Source organism: Macrobrachium rosenbergii, chromosome 42, assembly GCF_040412425.1.
Source record: "Macrobrachium rosenbergii isolate ZJJX-2024 chromosome 42, ASM4041242v1, whole genome shotgun sequence".
In the NCBI taxonomy this organism is placed as follows: Eukaryota; Metazoa; Arthropoda; class Malacostraca; order Decapoda; family Palaemonidae; genus Macrobrachium; species Macrobrachium rosenbergii.
In genome coordinates, this window is record NC_089782.1 from 49356347 (window position 1) to 49380108 (window position 23762).

The window sequence follows — 23762 nt, forward strand, 5'->3', positions numbered from 1 at the left end:
ATATATATATATATATATATATATATATGTTTGTCTGTGTTGCTACGTATAAATGAATAAAACATCTACCAGTGAATCATCACTCCAATTAACCCAGTGAGTAAATCTGTTGTGTCACCCGGTTGTATCCACGTCTCCTTCCCATATCTCTCACTGCTTACATCGGATATGAACTGATCTTTCCTACCCCACTATACCTAAATGTAACACACTTCGTAATCCTCGGCTAATCGGATTTACTCTATCTTGTCCTAATACTTCATTCGTCCATTAGCCTAAGCACCCGTACTTGGCTAATCCGTTGGAAATGGGTTCTCGAAAGTTGAAAATGAACCGGGTTTCTTTGCAGCAAGCGACAAAAGTAGAGTGAGAGAGTCGATGACGTAGTAGGGTTATTTACGATATTGTGAAGTGGCTTCACGACTTACTTTGTTATCAGCGCTGGAATTAATGCATGCCATCAATCACTAAGTTAGTTCTCGGAGTGGAAATAAACGAAGGAAATCTCTCTCCTATGGTGGGATTCGAATCAATACACAAAAGCAAGAGGGATGTTGCATTAACCCACCGTATTACAAAGAGTGACACGAATTTTTTTTAACCAATTCTTTCCTGTCAGAAATATGCACATCTTCACCATCGTGACTGTTCATTCGTACTCTTTGGTCTCAACCTATTTAGCTGTCCAACTCCTTGAACTATGCATCGACATCAATGAACACTGCTGCAACAAGCCAGTTATAGATCAGTACTTCAACTTCCAAGCAATTCTAATCCTCGGCCCTAGCAATGTCAAAGGAACCAGTTCAACCATTTTATGATCTTAAGAATGACTTCGCTGGTGGAGTGGTTTTATAAAGCGGTCACCACAGAGATGACCTAAAGCTTATTTTTTTTATTTTTTCAAGTTTCTTAATTCTTTTCCTCTTGTACCATCAGCATAGTTTTCCTATAGTTACCAAAAGCTAGACCACACATCCTAAAGAGACCTCTTGCTGAATGGCAGTTGAGATGTTCAGTTTCAGGACATGTATATGAGCAGCATCATTTGACTTCAGTGTCTCATTTCTGAAATTCTCTCTCTCTCTCTCTCTCTCTCTCTCTCTCTCTCTCTCATATGATTCTTAAAATTTTACGGAAATGAATAAATACTTCACGACTTTTGGGCTTCTGTTTCTGAAGGCCATCTTCTCTCTCTCTCTCTCTCTCTCCTTCTTCATTCCATTCTTCTTATGAGTACCTCTCGACAATTTACACGAGGTGGTACGTGAAGATGTTCCTCTTATTCCGTATGTAACAGAACCTGACTCTCTCTCTCTCTGCTCATCAGATAAAGATATATGCTAATTGATTCTGAGCAGGCGTATTAGGTTAAATTAGTCCATAGATGGAAATCTGTGAGGCAATGCAGATTTACAACCCTTTTTAGCGTTCGTGTTAGTGAATTGGTGAAAGACTTTGGCACTTAGTAATAATTTCAGATTAGATGTAAGTAAATATATTCTTCTAGAGCGTCTGCCGACACTGAATGTTAGTACTTACTGTATATATATATATATATATATATATATATATATATATATATATATATATATATATATATATACATATATATATATATATATATATATATATATATATATATATATATATATATATTATATAATATATTATATATATATATATGTTATATATATATATATATATATATATATATATATATATATATATATATATATATATATATATATATATATATATATATATATATATATATATATATATATATATATATATATATATAGTTATAATCACTATATATATGTGCATGTATATAATTGTATATCTTCTACAGACAGTTTTTATTGGAGTTTAAAGCACGCCATAACTTTTTTTGTGGTAAGTGTGCTATTTCTTTATGGATTTGCAAGATTTCCATTTTTAGTTAGTATTAGACTACAACTATTCGTTTGAATTTATATCTGAAAAAATCATAAAACTCCAAAGTACACACACCTCTTGATTGTTTGACTAGAAAATACCTAAGAGTCACGGCGTGGACTTTTAGACTGTCCACAGTCAGAGACCAATTCTAATGTTACGGTATATAACACTGTAGGGTCCGTGTAGAAGCAAAATTACTACAAATAGTGCAGCAGATTGCTGTAAAAATCGTTCAGATAGTGAAACAAGCATGAAATTTGCAACAAACATTCCTAAGACTACGCTCTCTTTAGAAAAGGGCGCTACTAATTGAGGTTCAAGATGGCGGCTATTTTTCAAAATGGCCGCCATCTATGTTGAGATTCAATTGTCTAGGAGCATCTATTGATGGAATATACAGTTTTTTTTTTAAACTCGACTTTAGGCTATAAAACAAAACTCCATACCACACATTTTATTGAAAACCCTACTAAATGAATTGTAACCAAGATGGCGTACAAAAATGGTTGCCATAAAAGTTTTTTTTCTATCCACAAAGGCCAGTAAGACATAGTGAGACCAACTGTTTTTATTTAATGGTATATTCATGTGATCAGACAGTTTAACCAATATGCTATTAACCGAATAGTAATTTGTATGGTCACATACAACATTAAAAGGTCTAAGACTGTAAACTACAAAAGAAAAGAAGAGAAATACGGACTAAACGCAACCAATTCCATGTATAGGTCTCTCAACCTACACCTTGAAAAAATTCCGAGGATAAGAAGGTAGGCATACATGACACGCTGATGCTCAAGCTAGATTATCTACTGAAGAGAGGCAATATTTATCTAGACTACATTTGCAAGTGCACAGAGTCAGTGCAGGGAAGACCAGCTTGTAGCACTTCTTGGTCTTTCCCGACAGCTCGCTTTGCATCCACATTTGCGTTGTTGGCAAATCCTTACAAGGGCGAAAGTTGGTTGTCCAGAGGACTTGCCATGCTTCTCAATTGCACTTGCCATCCCCACTCAGCAGGGTTCTCTGGCTGTGAAGGACACTGGTGGCCTGCCCCACACACAACCAGCCTGGTACGCAGCACGCTGGTGTGTTGGAGTGAAGCCCTGGTTGGTGGAATGGCCTCATATGCTCTTTGTTTTCTGGCAAACATAATGTCTAGCCTCATCCACAGTGCCAGCAGTGCTGATTCTCATACATATATGACAAACTCCTCTCTAGACCTTTTCAGGTCACCTCTTCCACTCTGAGAGGGTAGTGACTCAGGGTTTAAGAACACAGTGGAGGCCTCCTGAAAGATGTCCTATGTCTGCCAGGGCGGTGTCTTCTGCTCTTGCTCCGAAGGCTGACACACTGTATCACAGCCTGTGAACGCATGGAAGAAGAGCATGCCATTCACCTTCTCCTGGCCCGTAGAAGCTGCACAGGTCATGCACAGCAATCCAGCGCAGGCTCTGCTCACAAATGCCACCCATAGCTTTTCTAGCTCCTAGATTGTGGAGAGTGGAGAAAGCACTGACTGCAACGACAAGAAACATCTGTGTCATTTGCTTTAACCGTGATGGTCTTGGCTCCATGTTCTGTGGCATATTTGGCATGGAGAAAGATGCGGTGTCAGCTTCCTCATGAGAGCACTTTTCCAGTCCCTGAAGACTAGGCTCCCATGAGTGCTGAGGACAGCAGACCCCTGTAAGTAATGACAACATTTGTGGCAGACATCTGGGCAACTTTTGTCTGCCAGGAACTGGAACAACTCTGTCTTGTTGGCATCGTGTCTTAGGAAATTGCGCCAGTTGGATGGAATTGTGCTCTTGTCTGTCACCTTGCGCCTTCCTCCTGACCACGTTGGAGCCTGGTCTCAAAGCTTTGAGGCTGATGTATTGTATACATCAAATACAAGATGATGATGTACTTGTTGCTATAGGATTGTATCACAGGCAAGAAGTCGCAAAGTGCATAGCCCCTCAAAGGTCTTTCCTTTCTTGGTGGTATGCATGGACCAAAGCTTATCCATCTACAATGAGGACATCAGTCTTTGGTTCTTTGTCTTCTAGTGTAACATGATCCTCCAGGACCGAGGTCAGCTGAGACTTCTGGACATGTGTACAGCCTAACACCCTCACTAAGGGAGGGCAAGCTGGAATGTTTGATTCGTGCTGGAAGAATTCCTGCAGATCACATTCACGGCTCTGACAGGATATAAATAGCTTTGAGAAAAGCTGGCAACCCTCCTTCAGAAGTTTCTGCTTTGACTGTTCTACAGGAGCAGCTTCTTGCCTGAAGAAGTCAGTTCTGTTCTTCTTTATCGGCTCATAGAAGGAGACTGCATTGTTTGCCAAAGAGTCTGAAACTTCTGAAATTTAGTGCGGCCTCTGTCAAGGTGTGTCTGTAGAAGTTCTATTGAGCTGGTGGCAATGTCTTTGTTGTCAATGGAATACAGATCCTGGCTCTCTCTTCCTGAAAAGGACTTCCCAAGTGTTGCAAAGCCAATGACAGCTTGGTTGACTCTCCAAGAATGTCTTCTGCGCATGAGGTGTTTGTTCATGGTGTGTTGTCTGCTCATTAGACTCTACTTTGAACCTCTGTTTCGTATGCAGACACCAAGCGGATGATCTCTGGGCCAGCCACCATCCATCTTGTGAGTGCGATTTATCTCTCAGTCAGCCCAATGGCTCCGCCATCAGCCTTTATAAAGGCATTGGTCTGTCAGCATGAGCTTGGTCAAGAGCCATTGCTGAGAACTGGCGATTGGTCTGCAGCCAGCTCAAAGTTGCCAGCCTTGAACCTTGTGCAACTCTGTGTGAACTCTCTAGGTAAGCATGTCCCTGAGGTGAATAGGCAGCCAACGAGCATAGTTTGTATTATTGTTGGAAAAAGACGGAGGGTATCAGCTCATGCAATGCCTGGCAGTAGAGGACAAAATTGGCCTCACGGAAGGACCTGATCAGTAGGAATATCACAAGTTCCATAGACAACACCATGTGCCAGAAGTGGAACTGTGGACTCTGCTGTCTTCGAAGGTCACACCACTCCTCAAACTCTAATGCCTGCTCATTGTTGTTTGCTTTCTCAGCACAGTAGTCAGTGTATGCTGTCCTCAGGAGTTTGTACAAACTAGAGGCTGTAACCTGGTGCATCTGCCGTGTCCTGGTTACACTTGCAGCTGACAGGAAGGATTCTGCAGTTCCAGATGAAGCAACTCCTGCCTCCACCAGAGCTCCTGTCCAACCACTGCCATGAAGAAGAGTACCAAGAGATGTCATTGCTGCCATCTCAATGTGCAGACCACCAAACATTACCAGATACTTGTCTTCGCCATACTGATCAGGCCACTGCCACTGCACTCCAAGCTTTGCTACGGCATAATAGATTGGCTGATCAGCTGTGATTATGGGGTATCTGGCCAGGGTTCAGAAAAATCAGGCGATCCTGGGCACTTTCTGGCATCACGTGTTTGATCGTAGCAACAGAAATGAGCCTCCGATCACGCAGGAGAGGAAGCAACGAAGTTATGGTTATTTCAAATTCTGGGCTTCTCTCTTCATTGAAGCGTGATGAGCTGACCACGTCAGATTCACTGCATCATCTATTTCCTGGTGATCATGACCTTGTCTAGCCACTGATACCCAGTGCAAGCTGTGGCCCCAAGATATCTGTGGGTGGCTTTGGTATTGCAGTGTCGGGTGGCACAGGTTCTTTTGTTTGAAAGGAAGCAGAGATGTCAGAATGTGTCCGCACCAGGCACCGACCTCACTTTCTCAGGTGCAAACTTTAGTTGCTGTCTTTCCTGTCCAGTGTTCTCCTTGGTGGGGTGCTGAAATATGGAGATGCTAGTTCCATGGAAGGAGGTAGTTGCAGTAGTTGCAGATGGGTTGTGGTCGATGTTGTCCATCACTGCAGTGGTGAACAACCCTTTTCGCAGTACTGGGGGACAGACCACACCCTCCTCCACATATTTGCTAACTGTGGCATCTCCTAATTGTGCAGAGACCTCCAGTACTCTGTCATAAGAGATACTGAGGCCATACTGATGTAGCATTTCAACCAGGTTTCTCTTCCCGTTTTGGCATAGACTGAGAGTCCTATGTAGACTGGGAATGGTGTTTCTTGTCTTGAGTGTCTATATGAGTTGTTGCTCCTCTTGTATCGGGAGTAGCAGTTGAACTGCATGAGCTGTGCAATGGTTCGGTCTGACTTGATGCTCCAAATCGTAACTGTGACTTCGATGTCAGCCCCATGCTCAAACTATCCCTACAAACTGGAGCAGGAGAGGAGGCACAGAATTTCGTACACAAGCCCAGAAAATGTGCCATCAAACCGCGGACTGATGATCAAGTATAGACTTTCTGAGAATATTTGCTGCTTTAGCAATGATAACTGCCTCTGAAAGACTGTAGATGATTGAGCAAGTGCTTTTCCCACATCCTTTGAAATGCAAGCACACATCTTCTGCCAGATTTATGAGCCTCAAGTTCTGGAATTTCTGCCAGAAGTTTGTCTTTGAGTCTCGCGGAATTTACACTTGGTGACTCTACACCTAATTGTTCCAGACGTTGTTGGTAGAGGTGGCAAATATCTGCCAGCCGAAATGTGACTGGATCATCTGAACAAAGGTTGTTTTCAACAATGTATGTCATCAGCTCTGACAGAACTAGTGGATACACATCTGATTCTGACTCAGTGCTACCTTGGTTCTTCTCAAGGCCTCAGGTAGGACCTTTTCTGTTGTAGAGGGCACAAAGACAGGCATGGTGATACTTAAACTCCTGTGCAATGACATCCCACCAGTCAACTTAGCAAGGAGCTTGCCATCACTAAGTATCTCTGCACATTCACGCAATTTCAAGTCAAGGCCCTTAGTAATTAGCCTGTCTGAGATCAGATGCAGGTGCCACTCACAGAAAATGCAAACTTCATTGGTCATGACTGGTTCGGCGCAGTGCTTGCACGAATAGTCTCAGTGTTGCTGGTCTGGTCATTGGATTGTCGCTTTGCATCGTCCAGTTTAGCGTTGTTAAACAACAAGCGACAGTTCACATGGTATTTGCTGCATTTTCCGGAGAGTGGCCTCTATGCCATCACCTTCATCCAGCCTTGCTGGATCCATTATCAGTGGCATTATTAATTTCACTGAACATGGGAATGTCTTTGCCAGCATTGTGTACCCATCATGGTCTAGACATGATGACTTGGAGGTGATGTCAAGTGGTCACTCTTTGTCCTTTCTGACAAAGACAAAACAAACCTCAGTTTGTTTTTCTACTGCTCAATATTGGATTGGCATCACATTTCTGCCATGATTTCACTTTTGATTAAGGCCGAGGGGTTATCTTACCACCTTAAACAAAGCACACATTCTCTGTATGGGATTCAACTAGGTTCGGTCTCCCACACCTAGTCCGCCGATCATTCATCCAGTGCCATTTAAGTCCCGCAGGTGATCTGTACACCATCCGGTAAGTACATGAACCATCATGTAACAGCCCCCCATACCCTTGGCTCGGCCTCTCCCGCTGGCCATATCCTGTCTATTCAGGTGCTGCCAGCCCAACTATAGCTGGTCTGGGGCTGTTAGGAAAGCATTTGGGACACTAAACTAAACTATACTACAACTACTAGTCTAAGACTACAGGATTAGTAAAGGATTAGTTGGCACTGAACCCCATGCTGAGTTACACAGCAGTGATGTCACCAGTGTGCCCTGGCTGTGTGCAGACATACACTCTTTACATTTATTAATTTTTCCTTCAAAATTGATGAGTTATTCGAAAGAGATGGCTCATTAGGATCTAAAACCACAGAAACCAAGATCCATGCTTAAAACGATAATTGTTGAACGGGCATTACTTCTCATTATAATTATTGTTTCTACCTTTTCTTGGCAGCCATATAGCCCCCATATTTAAAGGTAAACTGTACTGGGAAGCTACAGAAACATAATATTCACAAGAAATAGTATGGAAGAGTTTTACCATATTGCTAGAAGCAAATACATGCCATTCTAGTGAAAAATTAGCCAAAATCTGTCGATACTGGCCGCCATCTTGGAATTTGGCCGCCATATTAAATTTTTTGCGTGGCCAGCGCCCTTTTCTGATAGAGGGAACTTTAAACAGCACTTGTGCAAAATTTCATGCTTTTTTCACTATCTGAACGATTCTTATGAAATATGCAATTATCTGCTGCACTAAAAAGCATCGTTATCCTTCTTTGCTCGCTTATCCTAATTGTGTGTGTTAGAAACCTCTTTCAAGATAAGAAGAAAAATTATAAATAAAGTAAATATGGCTGAAAATTATTAAAAGGATTTATTTTGCTTTCAAGTATTTTTAACTATAGGTAGAATTTCATTACATTCTCCTGAATATTCAGTTTTCGAATCTTGAAAAACAAGAAGTTTACTGCAGGAAATCTTACACTACAGACGGCCAATCTGCATTTGTTTCTCGTACGGATTTGTTAGGAATTTGTCCGAAATTGTCAATGAAATACAGTTGAAACTCTTAATATAAAGGCGTCATAGTTTTGTTAGGATTGCAAACTAATGATGATAATATACTACTTTACAGCTCATGATTGTTTATAAATACATAATGCATGTAACAGAAATATTATAAATTACGCTAACTATTGGTTCATACCTGTAGGTTTGATTTTAATAGTGCTACTGCTGTGTTGCTACGAAAAATTTGCCAAAAATGCCAAATATTGCTGTAAGAAATTTCGGTATCAGTTAACAGTGTTTCTTAAATCGTATGATGCCATTTACACAGGCTTGACTGAAAACTTGTCTTTGTTCGGACCTTTCACTAGAAATAAACAAGTAAAAATGCGCCGAAGTTTCTTCGGCGCAACTGAGTTTTCTGTACAGCATATAATGCTGTATGAAACTCTCAGCCACGGCCCATGAAACTCTCAGCCGCGGCCCATAAAACTTCAGCCACTGCCCGGTGGTGACCTGTGTGCCAGAAGATCTTGGCTAAATTTAGCCTTAAATAAAATAAAAACTACTGAGGCTAGAGAACTGCAATTTGGTATGTTTGATGATTGGAGGGTGGATGATCAACATACCAATTTGCAGCCCCCTAGCCTCAGTAGTTTTTAAGATATGAGGGCGGACAGAAAAAGTGCGGACGGACAGACAAATACCCATCTCAATAGTTTTCTTTTACAGAAACGAAAAAGTTGTCTTTTAACATTATATGATCCAGTAATTGTTGTTTTTTTTTTATTTAAAAACTGTACACTACAAACTTCTCGTGAGGATCGTGTTACAAAAATCCTGCTTAAAAGAAGGTTACACATAACACCTCCAAGATAGTGTAACTTTATAGTTTTCCAATATGATTTCCTTCTCATTTTGTGAATCATCTGCTTGACGAAATAATCCATTTATGGAAAGGTTAACCTTTTACCATTCTGTTGACTAAGATGAGTCATAGTTCTTTGGCAGACTATTTACGCTTACTTAGACTGTATGCTTTTGGTTAACAGTATTTACAAGAAAAAATATATTGCATTCCCTTTAAACAAATCAACACTGCTTTCATTTATATATTGATTGATTGATTTATTGTGTTTGCAGGCTTTTGTTTGGCGTTATAAGGGATTCCGGACTATATAAGGAATGTTGACGTACGTGCTGCTACAGATTCCTTCTTCACACGTTACTCAAAAGAAGGTAAGTTTAAAGGTTGAATTTATATTCCCTATTTTCCCTGACATCAAAAGTCAGCACGACTCTGATAGCAGGTTAGCCTGCAAATGATAATGAACCAATTTTAATACTTATTGCGTCATCATGGTCATTTAATTGAGCAGATACAGTGGGTCGACAGATTTAGAACGGGTTTTAGCCTTGCATGAGTTTCTAAGGACGAGGATCCAAATGTGGCACCTCAAGTTAGGCAAGCGAGGTGTTTACCGATAACACCGCAAGGTCTGTGTATGTGTACGTGGATTTTGAATTTATTTAGATTGACAAGCTTCGTTATACCACGCCAAGTCTGGGCAGTACGCAAATGGGTGGCTGACTAAGCTAGATATAATGCCTTTGGGAAGGAAGATATTTGAATTTCCATGAGGCAGACCGAGTACTGGCACATTTTATAAATACTTAATGAAACGCGAAAAGGTCTTTCTTGTTACTCTCTTCGAAAGTAAAATGTGTTATGGTAATTCATACATTATATATATATATATATATATATATATATATATATATATATATATATATATATATATATATATATATATATATATATATATATATATATATATATAGACAGATAGATAGATAGATAGATGTACATGAACTACATAATAACTCATATGTGTATATATATATATATAAATATATATATATATATATATATATATATATATATATATATATATATATATATATATATATATATATATATATATGTGTGTGTATATGTGTGTATATATATATATATATATATATATATATATATATATATATATATATATATATATATATATATATATATATATATACTATTTGGGCATATTTTCTCTCTTATGCAATTCTTATTGAAGTCATTGGCATTGTTTCTCAGATACTGTCTTCTTGCCAAGACTGAATAAGTCTGTTCTTTTTCCCTTCTGGCAAGCTTCTCAGGCATAAGGGAAAATGATTCAAGTTTCTTTCTATTTACTTATTCTAACCGGCGATCCCGTTTCCTTGCTCATCGGCGACGTCTTCACAACTAAATTACAAATTGAAATACAAGGTTTTTATTACTACATGCGGACTTTGCAGCTACACTTTAATTTTGAACATGACGTCATTGGGCTGCTGAATTCGTATTGGTCGGGGGGTCTCACTGTCCTGCTGGTGGTCTCTGGGGTGGCAAGGGCATTCCTAGTGCTTCGTAGGACGCGCTGTATGACGCGGCTTACAGCAAAAGGCATGGGCAAGGGCGTGATTTCTGTCTCTGGCCGATAGTCTTGATTGGCTTCGTTGTTAGTAGTCGTGTTCAGGGGTGTTCTGTCGCTCATGTTTCCCTTCGGATTCTCACGAATATCCTGTGGTTCCCTTAAGGAAGGGAGGATGAAGTCCGTGTTTTTCTCTATTTTTAACGCATTGTCGGTTTATGGTTGAGGTGGGCCTTACAATCGCCTGCGTAGAGTGGTAGCTGTGCGACCCATGCAGCAACTGCTGAGGTTTTGACATGTCCCTTCGGTACATTTAGATTTGTATACTACAATGGTCGACTCCCACACCTCTCTATCGGGGCCTGTGCTACCTCTCATTACAAGGTTTCTGAGGAGGTTCGGGCGGCAGTAGACACGTAAGGAAATGCTCTCGTAAGGATTCGTATGTTTTGTACCTCTGGTGGTTATCCTTTTCATGGCCTTGACCTCATTCTTGAACTGGCTGTGATATGCTGCTTCGTAGTGCAATATGGTGCTTTCCGGTAGGGTAGGCGTCATCACTTGTGTACTGTCATACACGTCCATCTTTTTCTTTTGCAGCTTTCTATTAAGGTTGCTGTCGTAACCGTTATTAGTTAGGGCTGCCTAACACACTCGAGCTCTGCATGGGTAGCTTTCCATTATTAATAGTGCGTAATTGCGTGTCTTACGTATGCGGCCACCAAAGAGCATTGATAAGTGTCAGGGCACTCCCCATGGGAGGTGAGGCATCGACCCACATTAGTTGCCTTTTGGTGCACGCCAGTATTGTCCACGTTTACATCCAAGAAGGGAAATCGGCCTTCGGCACCATATTCAGTAGTGCAGTTTAGGCTAGAGTTCCTCATCAAGGCCCACTGTAGGCGGGTGGCTTTTTCGTCAGTATCGATGTCAATGAAGATATCGTCTATATATCTTCGGTTTCGGATGGAAATTGGAGGTTCTTTCCTCGACGTCTGCCTTGTCCATATTGCCTGATAGGATAGCAAGGGGGGGGGGATCCCATGGCGGCACTATCTACCTGTCGAAAGAGGTCACACTTATGTGAGAGGAAGGGGGCCCTCTTTGGTGCAGATTTGGAGAAGACGTCGAGGGCAACTTCTGGTATGTCAAGGGGCGTGGCATCCGAGGATAGACTTTCGTGATTAGACTTTCTGAGTCCAGAGATGCGATGGTTAAGGTCGATGAACTCTACTTCATAAGTCCGCATGTAGTAATAAAAACGTTGTATTCCTTTAGTCATGAAAAAGTCGCCGGTGAGCAAGAAAATGGACCGTCGACTAGAATAAGTAAACGGAAAGAAATGTGAGTATTTTGTTCTTATTCCTGAGAAGCTTGCTTGAAGAGAAAAAGAAGTACAGACTGATCAAAGTCTTGATAAGCAGATAGTATCTGCGAACAATGCCATTGGCTTCAATAGAAAGAGTATATATATATATATATATATATATATATATATATATATATATATATATATATATATATATATATATATATATATATGTGTTCTCTTATTGCCGAAAAACTATTTTTTTCTTTGAAGAGTACACCCAGTTCTAAGGCTTATTTCCCTATGAGAATCGAAGCGAACTTACAGCAATTTATTTTCTTTTTGTGGAGCCCATGTAGTTTCCGAGATTGCATCTCGGACAAGTAAACATATAGACCACTAAAGACCGTATCAGAGGAGGAAGAGAATCCTTATATCTGAAGAGAGATCCCAGGGTCAAGGATTTAAAATTGATTTTTAAAAATCAATTTTAAATCCAAATTCACAAAACATTACACTAAGAATAAACGGTAACGAGGCACAAAAAGTAAGTTTTGGACAGTGGGCATCTTTAGGCAATATAATTAATTAAGAAATTATGAACAGTGTTATACAGTAAATTTTGGGAAAACAGTTATTTATTGAAATAATGTTCTAAAAAGAGAATCTCGTTGTGGAAGGATAGCAAGTCACATGTAACGATTCTCTGCCAGTTCTGAAACGGTCTTCTGTGGTCTGTATGTTTGCTCGTCCGAGAAGAAATCTCGGCAAGTACATGGGCTTCATAAAGGACGGCTGGAGGTTGGCTTTGATTCTCATCTTGGAGTAAGCCTTAGAACTTGGTGTACTCTAAATAAAAAAAAAAAAGTTCTTGGCCATCAGATAACATGCAAGTGCATATATATATATATATATATATATATATATATATATATATATATATATATATATATATATATATATATATATATATATATATATATATATATATATATATATATATATATATATATATATATATATATATATATATATATATATATATATATACATATACATAAATCAAAGCCAGTGGGTATTATTGTCCATTAGTCCTCGCCATTTTAAAACGACTACCGCATGCTAGAGGGAGAGCGTCTTCTCCCCGTCCTTTTTCAGGCAGCAGTGTTAATTCGATCCCGCTAAAAGCCCAAGTGACTCACTCCCCTGCCTTTTCCTGCTCCCACACGATCCAAATTCCTTCCCATACTTTGGCCACAACAGCCGCCGTATCCTTCCCTTGATCTCGACCGCCTCCACCGCAGCGGGCATCCTTGCACCGCGTTAGTAATTGTATTATTAATGGTTTATGAACAGGATAATCAGGTTAGTGGCTCCGGTGCCGGAATAGTTAGTGGTCAGGCCCAGGCGGGACCGCGCCAAGTGCCAGAGAGGAAACAGGAGTAGGCGGGGATGAGGAGGAGATGGGGATGAAGGAAAAGGAGTGGGAGGAGGGAGAGGAAGAGGAAGAGGAAGAGGAGGAGAATAGGTAGGAGGAAATGAGAAATACCATTGTGCCTGTTTTATCATCATCGTTAATGTATGGGTTGATAATTGACCTCGATTTATTCATCATTCATAATTGTTGAAAAATAATATCTGATTAATACAGCTACTTAACTGGTTAAGAGGTAAACAAATAACATTAAAAAGCAACGAAATAATAATGACAGATTGCAGTTACTGACCGAGCAACTGTCACTGTTATTAGGTGTAATAAAAGGATTAAGGAAGTATTGTTCATAAAGCCAAGTAATATGTAACTTTGACGTGGAACTCAAGTGTCTGGAACCCAGCAACCTTCTTCTCAGGCACGGTGGGAAGAGAAATCAGGAATGGAGGTGGGAGGATCTAGGGGTGTGTGGTGTACGGGAGGCTGTAGTCAGAAAAACGAGATGGATAACTGTAACACTGATGGAGAATATGACCATGAAAAGATTCCCAAAATTTGACCGTAGAGGGAGGCACCACATTGTAAAAAGGGGAAAAATACGGGGTTTCAGAGTATATGGAAGAATGGTGGCCTGAGAAGATTTTCCTACAGTATGGTCCCTAACACATACCCCATGACCCGAAGTTCGGTTGCCAAACTATTTTAGTAGGTCACGGGTGTTTGCTGAATTATTAATGATAGTAATTTTACTTCGTTTTAACCATGTCATACTCAAATCTGTGCCAACACTATACTGTATCAAGGTGATAAATTATTAATATCTCCAATATACAAAGTGATGCTACATTGAAAACGAGTGATGCATTCTTGATTGGGCAAGCAAATTCGAGGTCCGGATTTTCCGAATGCTTTGGTGTCAAGTTAATATATTGATGATATCTTGAACCCCATAAATTGTGCGTTTATGTTACTAGTAATCATTTTGTAATACAAAATAAATTAAGAGCAAATTTTGATGCTTCACAGGCACACATATGCCTTACATGGAACAAAAACAATCAATGTTTATAGACATGTGTTCTTACTTTCTAATTTTCTGGGGCACAGATACTGTACCGATGTTACCAACGCGAAGGCCAGCCGAAGTGACCCGTCTTTCTTACCATTCAGTTGCAGAATATGAAAGTCTCTCCCATATTTTGCATATCATAATGAATCTTGTCTGTTATTTAAGGGATGAGGACCATTGACACTCTTTTCCTTCCAGTGATTTTTTCATCTAGTTCTTTATTTTTTAGAGGATTTGCACGTCCAAATTTCTTCATCATGAAAGGAAGTGTGTTAATTTTGCCATTAAATCATCATTTGACGCCTCTTCGCTTCTTTATTCGTCCAGGAATATTGTATATTTCCCTTCGAAACAAATAAATACAGAAAGAGAGAGAGAGAGCCTCCCCGCAGCAGTCACAAAGTGACACTCATCCACACAGAATGGCACTCTGCCTCGGGCATCCTTTTATGAAGGAAATCCTTTGTCATCCGCGCGTCTGTCCGCTCTCAAATATTCCATCTCCTAGACAATAAGTGGAGCGAATCGAACACGTCCAGTCGTTCCCCCATTCATCAATATCTTTGAAATCAGCTGTCACAAGAGGACAGCGTCCGGATCCCTTCCTCAGATTTGTACAGCAGTCCCGGAACGAAAGTGTTCGCTTGAAGGAATCCGAAGATGGAAGCAGAAAGTCTCGTGTCGTTTTTAAACATTTTTTTGGGAACTCTCTCTCTCTCTCTCTCTCTCTCTCTCTCTCTCTCTCTCCCGTCGTATTAATTTTTGTTTCAACTGCAGTCTTACAATGTCTTCCTTCAGGCTTGCGTTTTTCATTTTTATGGTCTTTAGTTTGCCTTACTTAAAATCCATCAACTAAACTTATTTTTTTGTATAATAATCTTAAATACTATTCATAACTGATAAGTCAAAATAAGAGAGTGAGGAAGGATTTATTCTCGTTAGCTGAGTATTTTTATGCAAAAAAATAAATTCCTAAAAATAATAGTGACCATGTGCTGTATGACTAATATAATGACAGCATTACTGTCAAGTATGAGTAATCCAATTTTCACGTACCGAAGTTTAGTTGTAATTAAAATTCACGTATTTCCTTCTGTCGTTCCTCTCAATCAAATACTAATCATGCGAGTTATCATCTCTGAAAAAGAAGCGCTTCAATAACAGTGATATAATTTCCATGGAAATGTTTCACATACAAAATCATGATAACTGTATATTGTAATTCCTTTTACCGAAGGGCCATTTCCGGTAGCAGGAAATTATATCGACCTTAAATTTTGAAAATCGTTTGGAATCGGATGAATATTTTTTTTTATTTCTTTCCACCTTTATATGAAGTCGTTAGTCATAGCAAGGCAATAATAATAATAATAATAATAATAATAATAATAATAATAATAATAATAATAATAATAATAATAATAATAATAGTTTTTTTATATTATTATTATTCACAAAAATAATAATGACACTAAGGCTATAATAATAATAATAATAATAATAATAATAATAATAATAATAATAATAATAATAATTTCATATTATTATTATTATTATTATTATTATTATTATTATTATTATTATTATTATTCTCCAGAGTAATAATAACACCAAAATCTCACAGCGGTAACGGAAACCTGTTATATTTAATAACGAAATTAAATCGCTATAAATGCATGAAGGGTTTGGCTCCATAGCTTACTAATCCACTCGCAGTCTCGTTACTTTCACCCCGTTATGAATAATAATGAAAGTGAAATCATTTTCACTTTCACCAGCGCCAATATTAACCTCTTAATTTACAGCAAAACTCTATTAGGATATACCATATGAATGTATAATTTCATTCGCGTCCCATTTCCAGCAAATCACAGCCCGCGCGCGTGCGCGCAGAAAATGGACATGATCAGAATGGTAAACTCGCGTCACATCTCTTTCAGGTGGTATTTAATTCCCCTAATGCCTATGCGGATTAAAAATTGAATAAATTAAATATACCCAGTCCTATGGAAGCTCTTGAATTGGCACCTACGGAAACACAGGGCTTTCGTTTATGAAACTACAGAATTCTTTAAAACAAATATTACTGATATATGTGATTTTTACTTTTACGGAACCAATCGATTTGGTAAATTATGCCAAATCCCATAGGGATATTAGGGTAACCAAGTATGAAAAGAATAAATCAGAGGCATGTGTATTTACTCCATGAAAAATATTAATAATTTATCTAAAAAGAGGCATGTACATTTACTCCATGAATAATATTAATAATTTATCTAAAAGAGATAAATTATTAATAGTATTCATGGAGCAAATACACATGCCTCTGATTTATTCTTTTCATACTTGGTTACCCTAAAATTCTTATGGGATTTGGCATAATTTACCAAATCGGTTGGTTCTGTAAAAGTAAAAATCACATATATCAGTAATATTTGTTTCAAAGAATTCCGTAGTTTCATAAACGAAAGTCCTGTATTTCCGTAGGTGCCAATTCAAGAGCTTCCATAGGACTGGGTATATCTAATTAAATTTTTAATCCGTATAGGCATCAGGGGAATTAAATAATTTATCTCTTTTAGATAGAGTGGTTAGTGGTGGTAGATTTCTGTTTCGTTATAGTAGCAGTTATGACTTGGACCATCAGCGCATGGTCTCGTTTGTCACTTTTTCATAAGTTGTATTTCAACAGAGATCTTTCACATTCGCATTTGATCCCTGATCCGGTGAACAGCAGCACCAATATGCAGTCAATGTGCCTCGCTGTCGAACTTCAAAGTTCCAGGGGTCTTTTATTCCTCACACCTTTGGACTGTGGAATAGCCTCCCAGAGAATGTCGCGAAATTGGAACTTCAGAAGTTCAAGCGAAAATGCAATGCATTACTACCCTAATACTATTCTTCTTGCATTTTAATACAATTTATATATTTATCTATTTATTAATTTTTTTTAATAAGTGGTATCTCTTCTTTCTGTACTTCACTTTACTTCCTCTTACTTCTTCTTAATGAACACCATATTCTTTGGAAGCTTCAATTTTCAGTCACTGGCCTCCATATGAATAAGTTTCATCTACTGAATAATAATAATAATAATAATAATAATAATAATAATAATAATAATAATAATTATAAACTGATATCGCTTTCTGCATGCTTACCTCCAGACCTGGTTGATACTTTGCAAGACTGCTGTTTAAAAATGTGAGAAACGTCAGTTTTAGTAAAGACATTCAACCTAAGTCTTTTTCATTCAGGTGCATATTCTAAACTAGTCGTAAGCGACATTCTCTTTTTAAATGCTTACTTATGTTTTTCAACGGTTGAATAAATATGCTTGTGCCTGCTGTGCAAGAAAGCTGTAAAAGTTTTTCCAGATAGAAATCACACTTAACCAGTGATAATTATTAACACTTAATATGGCTTTTTATTCCCGTAATGATATGCAAATTAGAAATCACTCTCTAAGCATGGCATTTGAAGCGTATAATTGAAAATACTGGATCTAGTCGTTTGGGTATTTTCTTATAAACACCGCAATCAGAGAACGTCAACTGTTTTCAGTTTTCACATTTGTTTATGTAAATTCTTCAGTAGTCATCAGAACGCATTTGGTTTTATTTTCAATATTGGTCTCTTGCATATCAACTAATGAATGTTAATCTGGATTTATATTTTATATATATATATATATATATATATATATATATATATATATATATATATATATATATATATATATATATATATTTATAGATATATATATATGTATATATATATATATATGTATATATATACGTATATATATATATATATATATATGTATATATATATATATATATATATATATATAATATATATGTATATATACTATATAATTATATATATACATACATATATATATATATATATATATATATATATATATATATATATATATATATGTATGTATGTATGTATGTATTAGACTCGTCATCGAGCATGTGTTCTTTTCTCTTTTTCTCGTTCATTTACGGGGTGGGACTAAAAGTGCATCTAAATTCTTGCTAAAAACAGGGATAAAGTTAAAGTCGACCAACTGTTAAGACTTTAGACAGAACTGGTGGAATAGCCGTTCATCGCAAAAGAAGTGAGCTTCTTTTAATTTGCTCTTCAGTGAATGCTAATTATCTTTGAATATTTATACAAATAGAAAGCGAATGGAACTCTTTAGTATCTAAAACACACACACACACATTACATTATATATATATATATATATATATATATATATATATATATATATATATATATATATATATATATATATACATATATATACATATATATATATACACTATATATATACTGTATATTTATATACAATATATATATATATATATATATATATATATATATATATATATATATATATATATATATATATATAAATCTTATGGTCAAGTAGTAGCAACCCTTGGTAATTTAAGTCAATTTCAATCCTGGGTTGCAAGAAAGGATATAAAACAGTTTCCCCAAGAATTTGGACACAAACGTGTTTCAGTTGAGGTTGAGGCTGTAAGAGAAATTAATAGCTCAGTCCTGAATGGTGAGGATGTGATTTAAATCAATTCCAAAAGAAAAACAAGTAAAAACTGCGTCGAAGTTTCTTTGGAGCAATCGAGTTTTCTGTACAGCGCATAATGCTATGTGAAACTCTCAGCCACGGTCCATGAAATTTTCAGCCACATCCCGGTGGTGGCTTGTGTTGTTGGCACCTATAGCGGTGCCAGACGCACGATCATAGCTAACTTTAATCTAAATTAAATAAAAACTACTGAGGCTAGAGGGCTGCAATTTGGTATGTTTGTTGATTGGCGGTAATGATCAACAAACCAATTTGCAGCCCTCTAGCCTCAGTAGTTTTTCAAGTGCGACCTGACAGACGAATAGCCATCTCAATTGTTTTCTTTTACAGAAAACTCAAAAATTATTGTAAGTCATAGTCATAGCCTAGATGAGGTTAGCAACATCATCCCAATTTTATGAGAGCCTGAACACCAGCACTTTCTGGATCCCCCTTTGTAAGGAAAAAGTAGGTCTATCTCCCCCGAAATCTAAGTAAAAAAAATTATAGGTTCGAGTCAAGGTCGCGGTATAAATCAGTCATCATATACATTTAATTTTGGAACTTTGAGATTCGGTCTATCTTTTAATATTTTCAAGTTTTTACCAAAGATGGAGCTAGCGCGACTTCAGAGAAGCAACTCACTAAGAGAGAGAGAGAGAGAGAGAGAGAGAGAGAGAGAGAGAGAGAGAGAGAGAGAGAGAGAGAGAGGAGAATGGGTGATTGGCTATATTATCAGATCCAACCAACCTCTACAGCCCTTATAAACCGCTGGAGGGTGAAGACGATGTATACAGAAAATGTAAAAATACTATGAAAAATAATAATAGTAATAAAGAACAAGGGATAAATGAAGGATAAAGCGAGAACAAAACATAAGCCGCAAGATCAATATTTCCTTTACAAACGTAATGGTCCACAAAAAGAGAATCCAGGGAATTCAAAGTGGCATCTCGCCTTTTCTCTCTTTTAACGCTTGCGGGCACTTGGAAAGTACTCTCGCTCTCGTAACTGGGCTCTTCCCTTTTTATTTTTTTCCCTTTAGAGCATATAATAAGGAAGCTTTCTCAAAGGCGTAACGCCCCTGAATAACCTTGTGACCCTTTGGCCAACAGACGTGGTCCTTGTGGCTAGGGATGAATTTCACAAAGTGAGGATTAATTTTAACTAGGTTTTGTTTGCTCTCTCTCTCTCTCTCTCTCTCTCTCTCTCTCTCTCTCTCTCTCTCTCTCTCTTAAAAAGCAAGCAAGGGAGCGCGTGAACACAGAGACGCACACTTGCAGACACAAGTTTGATTGGTTTCTGTGGATCTCTCCTAGAAAGTGACCCCAAGCAAAGTTCGGGGGTCGTTATCTAGGACTAATATTTCTTTGGGTTCATTATCTTTATGATTTTTACAGTCTTTTGTTCATGTTTTTACGGTCATCCCCAACGGGTTTGTACTAAACACACCGCAAAGGTGGATACGTAAAGGGTTAAAACCCTTGGGGCTCACTAACTAGGAAAGATCCTTTTCTTCACTTCCACTCCCAGGTAGGCTTTTCAGCCTGTCACTGACAGTAGGCTATATTCAGTGATAGGTTAGGACAGGCCGCTAACTGAAGCTATATTGCTCGAGAAACTCAAGGATCAGTTGTCAGACGTAGAAATAGGCGACGAAACTAGAATCATCTTAGGAAGAGATCCGTTTCTCTTCTACACAAATAGAGGATTGAAATTTATTATAATACTAACTCTCATTAATGATTGCGACAAGCAGATATTCAGACCGCAGTACTACGTTTTGGATTGTATGTTAGCTGAGAAAGAGAGAGATTAGAGGAAGGAAGGTTGCGAAGGGGTTTGTGGCGGGGTGGGGGGGGGGGCGGAGTTGGCGGAGCGCGGGAAGGAAACGAGAACTGCCCATTCCATTTCTAGCAATGAAATATATGATAATCACTGGATTGTGTATAATCTGATTCAAGCGACGAGTAGAACTTGACTCTTGGCTTCCGTCAATGTAAGCGATAAGTATAACTTGCTGATCTACCTTCGTTGCTCTAAGGACGGATTGAATCTGATTTTGGCTTTTGTCATCTAATATTACCTTTTTATTTTTTTTTTTTTTTTGTGCTTTGGTTTGATCCATTCTGGTTCAAGTTATTCGCTGATATTTGTGTCATCAAGACAATTCACAACAACGCAGAGACCGTCCTGGAATAAAATATTTGGTCCAAATGAGGTATTTTACTATTTTTCTGAAAGTTAGTTAATGACATTTTGAAGGCAGTTCACGGATTTAGAGAGAAGCAATAAAATAAAAGAATAAGATATATATATATATATATATATATATATATATATATATATATATATATATATATATATATATATATATATATATATATATATATATATATATATATATATATATATATATGTGTATATATATATATATATAATATAATATATATAATATAATATAATATAATATAATATAATATAAGGGAGCCCATAGAAACGCCAAAATGTGGAAGATAAAGGCTATATATCAGAGACCAAAATGTCTCTCTCCTAAGGCAAATAGTGAATGAGAAAAAGTTACAGAAAAACGGTATTTATACCAGAAGATCCATCAGTCAGCTGTTAAGTCACTCCAGTTGACAATTACTCTTTAATCTTCTTGATCGCTTGTTGGAGGAAGATTTTATCTATAATATCTGAATCCCAGTCGCCTCTTGAGAGATTCATTGCATTTCTGTGTTTAATCAAGGCTGATTCCACCATCTATCTTTTGAACCGACAATTGCTGCTATAAACTATACGAGACATATTCCAGTTTATTCTATACTTATGGTTATTTATGTGATTAAAAATAGCTGAGCTCTGTCGTCCCTAGGAATGTTTATACTGTATTAATCTTTTGGGGAGTGATTTGCCTGTGAAAACGATATAAGATTGGTCACAGTCGAGGCAAGGGATTTCGTAAACTCATGTGTTTTTTGGGACTGGTTTTTGTTGGACGTTACACAGGGATTTGGCTAAGGTATTTGGATAGGTAAAAGCAAAAGGGTTAGAGTTTCCAAGTGTCTGTGTCAGCGTCTTAAACCTGTCCAGGTGTGGGATTTTTATTATTTTTGTTGAGCGTCTCTCTAGTCTTGTTGGGGTTGGGGGGGGGGTTAGAAATATGGTGTTTGCTTTGTGGATCGATTTCTCAATTAAATGGTCAGGGTACTTTAACGATTACAGCTGCTTACGGATTAGTTCAGTTTCCTTTTCCAGGAGACCCGGGGAACAAATCCGTAAGGCTCTTAAGAATAAACTGCTGGCTACGCCAATTTTGATAGAGATGTCATGATAGCTATAAAAATGGATGTATGACAGAGAGAAATTTGGTTTTTTGTATATGGTAAATTTGTATTCTGTCTTGTCTCTAATTATTAAAACGTCAAGAAAAGGGATTTTGTTGTTTGTTTCCCATTCAACTGTAAATTTGATGCTCTACACTGATGCATTTAATTTTGAAAGAAATTCATTGAAATTGCCCCACATATTATCCCAAACTGTTAAGATATCATCTACATATCTCATCCATAGCATATCTTTAGGTTTTGTTGCTTTTATTATTACTGTTTCAAAATATTCCACGTGTAGATTGGCTAAAACAGGACTTAAAGGGCTGCCCATGCTACACCCGAATTTTTGTTATAGAATGACTCCCCGAATGACAAGATGTTATTTGATACAGATAATTCAACTAACTTTATTATTTTATATCTAGGGCTAGTGGGAAATGATACGAATAGGGGGCTAATTTTTCCCTCAAAAACTGTAGAACTTCCTGAACAGGTACTTTTGTGAATAAGGAATCTAAATCTTTACTTAGAAGTTTTATGTTGTGAAGTGGTATATGTGCTGGTATACTGCATGTGCTTCTTTGAATTTGTGACAGAAATCTTCAGAATTTTTAATGTGACTGGGAGAAAATGTGCATAAGAAAGGGGAAAGGAGGCCGGCTAACCACTTAGAAATTTTATAATTGAAAGCTCCGGCACAAGAGATGATAGGTCTGAATGGAAGATTATCTGTATGAGTTTTGGGAACCACCATGAAAGTAAGGTAGTTTTGGGTTAATGACTTTAAATTTTCTTCAGTAGTTCAGTGCTCTTTTTGTCTTTGCCAGTTAATCTTATGTTTCCAAAATATTCATTGGGGACGTTTTAGCGGGGGATTTTTCGTTGATTTGTCATAAGTGTTAGTGTCACTAAGGAGTTGGTTGATTTTGTCGGGGTGAAAGTCTTTATCCATAATCAAAATTCCTTTGCTTGACGTTTTAATAATTAGAGATACGACAGAATACAAATTTACCGTATACAGAAAACCAACTTTCTCTCTGTCATACATCCATTTTTATAGCTATCATAACATCTCTATCAAAATTGGCGTAGCCAGCAATTTATTCTTAAGAGCCTGACGGATTTGCTTCCCGGATCTCCTGGAAAAGGAAATTGAACTAATC

At 37.6% G+C, this 23762-nt stretch overlaps 1 protein-coding gene across 1 annotated transcript in view; it reads left to right on the plus strand.

Annotated features, from left to right (window-relative positions):
• LOC136828417 (nephrin-like) overlaps window positions 1-23762 on the plus strand; it is a 1390497-nt gene that overhangs the window by 62625 nt on the left and 1304110 nt on the right. The window contains exon 3 of the mRNA XM_067086456.1: window positions 9530-9625. The gene's annotated coding sequence lies outside the window, so the exon portion shown is untranslated. The remainder of the gene's footprint in view (window positions 1-9529; window positions 9626-23762) is intronic.